Here is an 11,940-nt window from a genome sequence, read left to right as displayed (position 1 = left end):
AGAGGTCACAGGTACGCTCATTTCCAATGAAATTAGGAGAAGACCATCACCGAATGAGGATTCTGGTGAAGGATTGATGGTGAGTTCATCCAAAGGCAGGGGTTGGTCAAAGGACAGGAAAAATGACCGCAGATATAGGAGCAAGTCCAGGTCAAGGAAGGACATCACTTGCTACAATTGTGGAAAGAAAGGGCACTTCCAGAATCAGTGCAAAGAGCCAAAGAAAAATCAGAAAAAAGGGAAAGAGACAGAATCATCAGAAACCAAAGAAGATACCACAGCCACAGTTGAAGGTGAGCTTGTGATTTTGTCTACTGTTAATGATCCATGTATCTGTGTATGTCAGGATACAGATTGGGTCATAGACACAGGAGCCTCGTACCATGCCACACCACAGAGAGAATATTTAAGTACATACAGGACCGGTAATTTTGGTGTTGTCCGAATGGGAAACACAGGAACGTCAGAAATTGTAGGTATTGGAGATATTCATCTCCAGACCAGTCTTTGGTACATGTTGGTGCTCAAGGATGTCAGACATGTTCCAGACTTGAGGTTGAATTTGCTTTCAGTAGGAAAGCTTGATGAAGATGGCAGAAACAGTGCTTTTAGCCAAGGACGGTGGAAACTCAGCAGCGGGTCATTGGTTCAGGCCAGAGGAAAGAGATGTTGTACTCTTTACAATATGCAAGGCATGGTATGCAAGGGACAGTTGAATACAATTGAGGACTCTTCTATTGATTTGTGGCACAGTCGATTAGGCCACATGAGTGAGAAGGGCTTGCAGATTCTTGCTAAGAGGGAGCAACTCCCAGAGTTAAAAGGTACACGTCTAAACCCGTGTGTTCATTGCTTAGCTGGTAAGCAACATAGAGTATCCTTTGTTAGAAATGTCTTTCATAGAAAATCTCACATTCTAGAGCGAGTTTATACTGATGTTTGTGGTCCTCTGAGAACAAAAACTGTTAATGGTTTTACTAATGTGAAAACTTTCAGTGGTGCACTCTATTTTGTTACTTTTATATATGACTTCTCCAGGAAGGTTTGGGCATACCCTCTGAAAACCAAGGATCAGGTTCTTGATATATTCAAGCAATTCCATGCTATGGTTGAGCGAGAAACAGGAAAACAACTGAAATGCATCAGGTCAGATAATGGTGGCGAGTACACAGGTCCATTCCATGAATATTGTAAAATTCATGGAATTCGCCATGAGTTGACAGTTTCAGGTACCCCACAACACAATGCAATTGGAGAAAGGATGAATCGTACAATTACAGAAAGAATCAGGTGTATGCTTGCACAGTCCAAATTGCCAAAGAAATTCTGGGGCGAGGCCTTAAGGACAACTGTTGATATGATCAACTTGTCTCCTGCTCATGCCTTAGCAAATGATGTTGCAGATAAGGTATGGTCAGGAAAGGATGTGTCTTACAAGCACCTGAGGGTATTTGAATGTAGGGCATTTGCACATATCCCCAAGGAGGAGAGGTCCAAGCTTGATGATAAGACGAGGCAATGCATTTTTCTGGGATATGGTGATGCCGAATTCGGCTACAGGCTATGGGATCCAGAGAAGCAGAAGGTATTCAGATCCAAAGATGTGGTATCCTTTGAAGACCAGACACTTGAAGATATCAAGAAAGAGGTGTCAATTCAGACTTCTGCAGGTAGATCTATCCACTTAGATCCAGTTACTCCTCCAGTGGCACAAGTTGAAGGAAGAATAGTGCAGGAAGATGATGCAGAGGCGGATGTTGATTTACCCGCAGGCCATGTTGAGCATGAAGAAGTTAGAGAACAACCTCTTCCAGTACCCCAATTGAGAAGATCTTCCAGAGAGTCACAACCTTCCAGAAGGTATTCTCCACATGAGTATGTGATGCTTACTGATGCAGGTGAACCAGAGAGTTACCAGGAAGCACAAGAGTGTGAGCAGAAAGAGCAATGGCTAATAGCTATGCACGATGAGATGGATGCATTGCATAAGAACCACACTTATGATTTGGTAGAACTACCAGAAGGCAGAAAGACCTTGAAGAACAAGTGGGTTTTCAGGTTGAAGACTCAAGAACAATGCTCTCAACCAAAGTACAAAGCTAGATTGGTTGTGAAAGGCTTTGGTCAAAAGCAAGGTATTGACTTTGATGAGATTTTCTCTCCTCTTGTTAAAATGTCTTCTATTCGTGTTGCTCTAGGTATTGCTGTTAGCCTGGACTTGGATATTGAGCAGCTAGATGTGAAGACTGCTTTCCTCCATGGTGATTTGGAGAAGGAGATATACATGGAGCAACCAGAAGGCTTTAAAGTCAAAGGTAAAGAAAATCTTGTATGCAGGTTGAAAAAGAGCTTGTATGGGCTGAAGCAAGCTCCAAGACAATGGTACAAGAAATTTGATTCATTTATGGCTGAAAATGGATACAATAGATCTATTGCAGATCATTGTGTCTACATAAAATGGTTCGGTGAGAATTTTATTATTCTCTTGTTATATGTTGATGATATGCTTATCCTTGGAAAAGATATGTCTATAATTGACAGGCTTAAGAAGGAACTGAGTAAGACCTTTGCAATGAAGGACATGGGGCCAGCAAAGGAAATATTGAGCATGCAAATCTCTCGTGATAGAAAAACCAAGAAGATATGGTTATCACAGGAGAAATACATCGAAAAGGTGTTGGACAGGTTCAGTATGAACAATGCAAAGCCAGTTGGTTCTCCTTTTGCAAGTCACTTTAAGCTGAACTCGGAGCAGAGTCCATCAAGTGACGAGGAGAAGGAGAAAATGAAGAAAGTTCCTTATGCTTCAGCAGTCGAAAGCTTGATGTACGCGATGGTATGTACGAGACCAGACATCACATATGCAGTAGGTGTTGCTAGTAGATTCTTTGCAAATCCAAAAAAAGAGCATTGGGCAGCAGTAAAGTGGATCTTTAGATATCTCAAAGGGAGCTCCAAAGTTTGTTTAAGCTTTGGTGGTGGATCATCTGTCTTGACATGTTACACAGATGCAGATATGGCTGGAGATATTGATACGAGGAAGTCCACATCTGGTTTTGTACTTACTTTTGCAGGGGGAGCTGTGTCATGGCAGTCAAAATTGCAAAGGTGTATTGCTTTGTCTACTACTGAGGCAGAGTACATTGCTCTTACAGAAGCTTGCAAAGAGATGTTGTGGATGAAAAGATTCTTGATGGAGTTGGGTTTTGAACAAGACAAGTACTTGGTGTACTGCGACAGTGAGAGTGCCATTCATCTCGCCAAGAATCCGAGTTTTCACTCAAAGTCAAAGCATATAGATATCAGGTACCATTGGATCCGAGATGTGTTTGAGAAAAATTGGCTCCATCTTGCAAAGATCTTTACAAATGATAATGGTGCAGATATGCTAACAAAGGCCTTACCGATGGAGAAACAAAATACATGTCGGCAATTAGCCGGCATGAACTTCAGTTGATTAGTTGAATTAGAGTATCCTCTTGGGCTGGAGGGGGAGATTGTTGGGTCCAGACCTATCCCCTCATTTAATGATGTGGGGAAGTGGAATAGCCACCTAACTCCCATTAATGCAGGAAGTTGAAGTGTTAAAACCCCTTCGGTTTCTGAAATGAGTCTAGAAGGCTCACTTCTACGAGGTTCATATCTAGAAGACTCTATGCCATCTATAAATAGGGGTGTAGAGGCTCTGTGCTAGGTGAAAAAGGGTAGAGTGGTTGTGTGCAGTGTGCAAAGAGAGAAGAAGTAAGAGAGAGAGAGAGTAGAAAGAAGAAAAGGAAGGAAGAAGGTTCGTCACCACGCATTGATCCTCAGAGAGAGAGGTGTTGGTTGTGGTGTGAGCTTTGACTCGGGTTGTGCACCCTAGAGGTAATCTTGTATTCATTTCTTCCTGTGATTTCTTTGTTGTTATTATCTTTAGCTTTGGTTAAGCTATTGGACGTTGTGCTCTCTATATTGCACTCTCTACTTTCATTATAGTGGATTATTCTCTCCATGCCCCGTGGATGTAGGTCGTGTTGACCGAATCACGTAAACCCTTGTATTGTGATTTGATTGTGCCTTTGTTAGATCCTATATTGCTTTCGCATATTTTTGTTATTTTAATTTCCCTACACACCAAAACAAACACACAATACAATAGGAATAGAAAAGCACAAGAGAAACCAAAGGAAAAGAAAACACACTGATTTACATGAAAAAACTTTCCAAGAGAATAAAAAAAATCACGGGGACCACCACAACAAATTCACTATATGAAAATGGGGTTACAAAGCTTTCTTCTAAAGCTCCTAAGCTTAAGGATACGATCTTCTTACTTAGAAGAACCCACCTTGTGGTCTTCCAAGGTCTTTTCTCTCTCACAAGGAAGAGGAACCTCACACTCGTATATCTCTCATCGTATCTCTCTCTCACATCTCTCTCTATAACAATAGAAAACTTAAGACAAATAGAATCACCACTTAAACTATGAACAAAAATATGCATCCATAAGTCGAACCAAGACTCTTTGCCAAACATGACTCGAGATAAGGTGGGCCACCCAAATGAGGATGGACCCAACCCAAAACCAACAATCACCCCCTTATATATTCATGTAGGAAAAAACACCTCACATAGCGAATGGCCCAACTCACAAAAGCTCACGTAACACCCACTCCTACCAAAGTCACATCAATGCACCACTTTCTGGAATCCATGTCTTGCCCTAAATCTGCATCCATGAATCCCACAATCTCTGGTTTACCATTCTCAAAACATATAAACATATTGGAAGTACCTCTTAGATATCTAAGAATTTACTTCACTGCAGCGCAATGTTCTTTGCCCGGATTAGCAAGAAGTCTACTCACAACCCCACATCGTAATTTCCATTGCAAAAGCATAAGGAGTCTTGGACATCTCATTGTTCTCCTTCTCATTTGTAGCATTGATTTGAGGTTCACTTGAAATGTGTCGCAATAGGTGTTGCAACTGGCTTTGCATCTTTCATTTAAAATCGGTCTAACAAGTTTTTAATATACTTCTCTTGCCATTACCAAAGCTTTTTAGCTTCTCTATCTGGAGAGATTCGCATTCCCAAGAGTTGCTTGGTTGACCCTAATTTTTTCATATCAAAAGACTTGCTCAAATTATGTTTGAATTTGTCAATCAAATGTCTATCTTTGCCAACAATCAGCATGTCAACAACATATATGCAAAATTATCTTTGAAGTACTTCTTTGTGTGCAAACAATGATTCACCATGCTCTAGCATGAATGAGTCGAACTTCATGTATCATTGTCTTGGCACTTACTTCAACCCATACAAACTCTTTTTTAACTTGCAAGCTATATGTTCCTTGCCTTTTACTTTAAAGTCAATCAGTTACTTCAATATCTCATCTTTCAAATCACCATGAAGGAATGTCATCTTTACATATAGTTGCTCCAACTCTAGGTTTAGGCTTGCAGCGAGACCTCACACTACACACACAAATTGATGACATCTTTTCCAATGGGTGAGGAAATCTCATTGAAGTCAATGCTTTGAAGCTTTTCACAACCAACGCTTATGTTGTTAGGGCCCTAATTCTAGAGGGGTCGGCCCCATAGATCTGACATGTAGAGCGAGGTTGTGCACAGTGTAGGGTGTGAAACTGAGGGTGAAGCACAACTGAAAGGTGCTATAGGATGGATGTCAAGGGTCTACTGCCCCAAGCGGCAAGGGAGACATGTTGGGCCATGTCTTAGGACTGGGACATGGTCACAACAAGGGTGTCTAGGCATGCATCAGGCTGAAGGGGAGTGGTTGGCAGGGCGTCAAAGATGCAACAACAATGTTGACACCTAAAGGAGTGCTAGGGCAGAGGACACGATAACGTGTGAGGTGGTAGGATGATGCAGCAAGGATATGTCTAGGCACAGACACAGTAACGTGAGGAGGATGAGAAAAGTCGAGTCCCAGGATTCGGCCAAGGGAAAATCGATAGTGCGAGAAAGAGAGATGAATGAATCCTAGAGAAATACCTCAAAAATTCATTGAAATATACTTAAATAAAGACACCTATTTATAGAGTCTATGTTGGGACAGAAAAGCAAAAGCAAAATCCTATGTTAAATGGAATTCTATGCTAAATGAGATCCCTAAAGGGTGTCCCACTAGAGTATCAATCTTGGAGGAATCCTAGGTTGGCCAAAGTCTCAATCTTGGAAGGATCTCAAGTTGGGCAGGATTTCCAAAATGGGTCTTGGTGCTCGACGGCAAATGCGAAACAGATCTTGGTGAGGGTCCGTAACAATCCACCTCTTTTAAACATGCCTTGTCTTTGAGGCGGGTAGTTCGGGTATTGGGCCACCAACTGATCTTCATCTTTTGAGGTGACTTTGTCCACTCTACTTCCAACCCACTATACTAACACTTATATGATCAAGCGTTTATCCTTCCTTTGCCTCCTCTTTTCTAGTAATTGGTACGGTTGAAGTGAAGTATATTTGAGATTGGGCAAGACAAGGCGCCTAACGGGCAGCTCACCCTTATACGACTTAAGGGGAGAAATATAAAACACATGTTGGACTTGGGCTCCTACAGGGAGGTTCAAACAATAAGTCATTGTCCTGGTCTTCTCCAAGATATGGAATGGTCCATAAAAGTGGGGTGCCAACATATGTTGTTGTACTCGTCATACTGTCCTCTACCAGTGGGGCAACAACTTCAGGAGCATAAGGTTACTCACCTGGAACTGCCATGGTCGACGTCTCTAATCATATGTCTGCTTCATCCTCTCCTGCGCAACAACCATATTCTTACATAACAAGCGTAAGAGGTGGTCTCTCTAGCAAAGTCAACTCAATTGTGTATGCTTGCGCAACTCGCATAACATAGTCAGCAAGGGTCATCTGTATACAGTTCAATACCTCAGTCTGTTTTTCTATTTGGGGATGATAATCAGTGCTCATGGCAATCTTAGTATCCTGTAGCTGAAAGAACTCCACCCAGAAGGTATTGATGACCACCGGGTCTCTATCACTAACAATCGTACAGGAAGTCCTGTGCAGGTGAAACAACTCTCGTATAAACAACTCTGTAATAGATATGGCAGTGTACAGGTGAGATACGACCAGGAAGTCAACATACTTAGACAGGCGGTCCACCACAACCATAATTGTGGACTTTCCATTCATGGAGGAAAGCCTATCAATGAAGTCCATCAATATGTCCTCTTAAATACGGTTTAACACCAAAAGAGGCTCTAATAATCCGGTGGAAGAGGCAACCTCATACTTGACCCTTTAGCACACGTTACACCACCCCATAAACTGCCAAACTTGTTTCTTTATACCCCTCTATGTAAACTCCCTACTCAAATGTTCTTGTCCTTAATCATGATCTGATTAAGGGCCCAATAATCTATACATAACCACCAAGATCTATCATTTTTCTTCACCAACAAAACCAAAGAAGAATATAGGCTCTTGATGGCCCGAATAATCCTGTCATACAACATCTCCATAAGCAACCTTTCAATTTCTCGCTTTTGAGCATGCACATATTTGTAAGGTTGCACATTCACGAGTTTAGCCATCAACTCGATGGGGATCATGTGGTCGTGTGATCGAGAATGAAGGAGGCCTATGGGCTCATCGAACACTATGCCCAACCCTTGCAGCAAGGCCTCCAATTCGGCATGGGTGTTTGTAAGGGCTAGGGGTGCACACGAGCCAGACTTGAGCCGAGCTTAGGCTAAAAAAGCTCAGCTCAAATCTAGTGAGCTTGAAAGGATGCATAAAAACTTAGCTCGAGTTCAAGCTCGAGCTTGGCTCTGCTCAGCTTGAGCCACACTAAACTTATTTAAAAAAATAAAAAACTTAAATCTGAAGAGGGTGGGATTTGACCTCATGACCACACACGTTCACGACAAACACGTTACCCACTTAGCTAAAAGCACACTTTACAATTATTAGCCAAAAAAATACATATCCTAAAATTAGTCCCCATATATCTCTATTAGTCCAGCTTAATCGGGCTAATCAAGCTCGAACTCCTAATCACACTCCGCTCGTTTAATTACTCGAACAAGTTCAAGTTTGAGTTGGGTTTAAATGAGTCAAGTCTGAGCCAAGCTTGAGATAGTCTAACTCGTTGTGCAACCCTAGTAAGGGTCGTGGGTGTCCCATCTGTCGCCACCATCAAGAAGATCAGTGACACTCCCTCCCAAACCACCTTGGTGAGCTATTTAGACTCGGCCAGAATAGGTGTTCTGGGAGGAGCTCTAATTGACACTTGATTGCCGCTATAATAGAACTCCATTATCATGTCCTTGAATTTTCACTAGATAGAACCCAAGGACTGGAGCCACTACATTTTGAGTACCATGTTTGCAGCCTTGATCGACAATACATATGCATTTGTGGTCAGGATAGTACCCTAGATCTCCAAATAGACTCAAGTATGGAGGGCGGTGCACCTAAGTTTTTTGGTGTTCCCGACCACTACTTCGAAAGGGTGCTGAGGGGTGGTCGTGCACTTGGCCCTCTTAGCCATTTGCACACATACGAAGTTTGCATCGAATTGGTGATTAAGAAATCAACTGACTGATTCTATGAGGTACCCTCATTGTCTAAGGTACCTCCACTCTAACTAATGCATAGGACAAGATCTATGAAACCTCCTCTAGAGTGTCCTCAGCAACATCCATCAATTCACCATCACTGAATTCTTCCTTGGCCTCTTTATCACCCAAGTACATGTTCAGAACCTTGCACTTGTGGCTCAGTTCTCAAACCTCATTGTAGTTATGGTAGAGGCCTTTCTTTCGACAATCTGCCATTTGTTCACAGAAAGGCTACTTAATTTAAACCTCGGGGAGTGCTTTCAGTGCCCCTGTCAACTATGTAAGTTGATCAGTGTCCCTTTCAATAGACCTGGGAGAATTCTCTAGGGTCGTGTACCTCTGAGTGGACATCACACCTAATCGAGTCCAATGCGAGTTCATCCTAGAGAGTTTCTTCTTGGCCACACGTGCCAATTCTAAACCCTACATCAGGGTGAGAGGTCTCATGACTTGTACGTTGATTTGTAAGTCTGGTTTAAGGTCTACAATAAAGGTCACAATCAATGACTCTTGAGATCATCCGATAAATAGGTAACCCAACCTCTCAAACTCTACCTGATAATCGATAATGTTGCCTTGCAGATAAATCTTGGATAGCCGCCACATGATGGTTGGTGTAGGCAGATGAACCAAACCAGTTAATAAGGTCCCTCAAGTAAATCTCTCAAGAGGGCGTACCCAACTGGGTCTCAAACCATTGAAACCATCAAATGCAATCCTCCTCTAAGTAGATGAAAGCAAATGCCACCTGATCTTCATATGTCATTCGAGCAAACTGAAAGTATTACTTGGTCTGAAACACCCAACTTGTTGGGTCAAAGCTGGCAAATTTGGAAAACTTTAGTTATAGTTGACGGGCTTGGTAGGGTCCATTGGTAGACCCTAACGTTTGGCCACTCACACTAGTTTCCTTATTACGGTCTTTTCAACCGATCAACTGCTTCATCTGGCCTTACATGGTATCCATGGTCATAATTAGATGTTGGTAACGCTCATCCAACTTGCCATTGAGCGCTTCCACACATGTACTCAGGGTACCCATGTTTAGTTGGAGCCCAACGAGTCTCTCATCTAATCATGTAGACTTTGGCTCGAAATCTGCATGAAGCCTTTTTATTGTCTCTTATGCCCTAGTCATACTTTGGTTTTTTAGGGTTACAAAAAGAAGAAAGTCTTGGGCCTTCACTATGATACGAAAAGAGTGTGGTACGGTACCAATAGTGTCATGTGCGCAATGATCGAGTAGGTGTGGGGTTCCCATATTCAAAACAAACATGTCTCGAGACAACGTCGAACACCTAGATTGGTGAGACCCTCCCAAAAGTGCATAGGATATACCAAAATACATATCAGTCTTGGTGCAGGCTAAGAAAAAATAGCTTCACAACTACAAAGCGACGGTTGTCTGACTCTTTGGAAATCCAAAAAATAATATGAAACACAAGAACTAAATTGAATCCTTGAGATTCAATATGGATCAACGTTGGGACTGATCTAATCCTACGTACGATAAAAAATCCAATGCAACAAATATGATAAAGCCCAGAATTTTAGTAGATGCATGGGAATATACCTGAATGGACCGGAAAGGGTGTGAGCCCTTGTTGCGTCGATCGTGCAGGATGCGAGTTGGTGTTGCTTGTCAGGAAGAAGATGCTCTTGTACCAAATTATCAGGGCTCAATTCCCTAGAGGGGTCAGCCCTACAGATCTAACACATAGAGCAAGGTTAGGTGCAAGGTAGGGCATGCGACGCGAGCAGGTTGTATGTTCCCCCGCGAACACGGGGCCGCGTGTTCGCGGGTCCGAATGAGTGCCACGTTGGCACTCATTCGGGAGTTATGTACGGAGGAATATCTTGGGATCCGCAATATTCCTTCGTACACACCCAAACTGACAAATGAGTGCCAACGTGGCACTCATTCGAACCCCCGAACACGCGGCCCCGTGTTCCACGGGGAACATACACCACCCTCTCGCATGCGACAAAGGGTAGTACATAATTGGAAGGTGCTACAGGCTGGATGTCAAGGACCTACAATGGCAAGAAGCAAGGGAGACATGTTGGATCGTATCTCAGGGCTGAGACACGATCACAACAGGCATGTCTAAGCGTGCAGTAGGCTGAAGGGGAGTGGCTGGCAGGGTGTCAAAGATGCAACAACAATGTGGGTACTTAGTGGATTGTTAGGGCATGGAGCCATGTCCCAGGGCAAGGGACACAATGATGTGTGATGTGGTAGGATATTGCAGTAGGGACGTGTCTGGCGCAAACACGATAACATGAGGAGGATGGAAAAAGTTGAGTTCCAAGTTGGGATTCGGCCAACGGAAAACCAACCGTGAGTAAAAGAGAGAGAGAGAGAGGAACGAATTCCAGAGAAATACCTCAAAAATTTATTGAAACATATTGAAGTGAAGATACTTATTTTAGAGTCTATATAGAGACAGAAAAACAAAAGCAAAAGCAAAGTCCTATGCTAAATGGTATTCCTAGGAGGCATCTCACAAAAGTCTCAATCCTGGAGGAATCTCAGGTTGGCCAGAGTCCCAATCCTGAAAGAATCCTAGGCACGATGAGATTTTCAGGATGGGTCCTGGAGCTGGGCGACAAATACGAAATAGATCCTGGGGTGGATCCATTATTGGGGCAGATCCTGGTGAGGGTACATAACATATGCCTTTTTCACTATATTTCAACTTATATACCCATTTCGATTTGAAGAGGGTTCTACTCTTAGGCTTTTTACCAACTCATAAACATGGTTCTTATGTATGAAATTCATCTCCTCTTCTATAGATTTCACCCATTCATTCTTGAATGCATTTACTTGAGCCTCTCCATAGCTTTCTGATTGACCACCATCGATAAGGATAATATACTTGAAAGTAAGATACCTTGTTAATAGCTTGCGCACTCTTGAACTTCTTCTTGGTTCTACCACAACCAGTTCTTCACGAGACACATTCAGTTTATCTTGAGAAGCTTGCTCCTCCTCAACATAATCAACATTAGGGTCTTCATCATCTCTAAAATGTTTGTCTTCATCTTCATGGCATGTTCAACATAATCAATGCTTTGAGAGTCTTCATGGGGTTCATCATTTCTACTTTCATATTCATGTGGAATGACTTTTTCACTCTCAACATGATATTCATAAGTAGTAGTTTCAACTGTTTCAACCCATTCACCAACTACCTTTTTCTTAATTTTTTCTTTAAAGTCTTTAAGGGTTTGATCTTCACATATCAACTTTTATAGACCTTCTCATCATCGGGGTTCCATAGTCTATCTCCAAACTCTTTATCCGCATAACCCAAGAAAATACATGGCACTGATTTATCATCCAACT

Source organism: Nuphar pumila, chromosome 5, assembly GCF_984573655.1.
Source record: "Nuphar pumila chromosome 5, dmNupPumi1.hap1.1, whole genome shotgun sequence".
NCBI classification, from domain to species: Eukaryota; Viridiplantae; Streptophyta; class Magnoliopsida; order Nymphaeales; family Nymphaeaceae; genus Nuphar; species Nuphar pumila.
The sequence above is the reverse complement of the archived record's forward strand: the minus strand, read 5'-3'. Positions refer to the sequence as shown.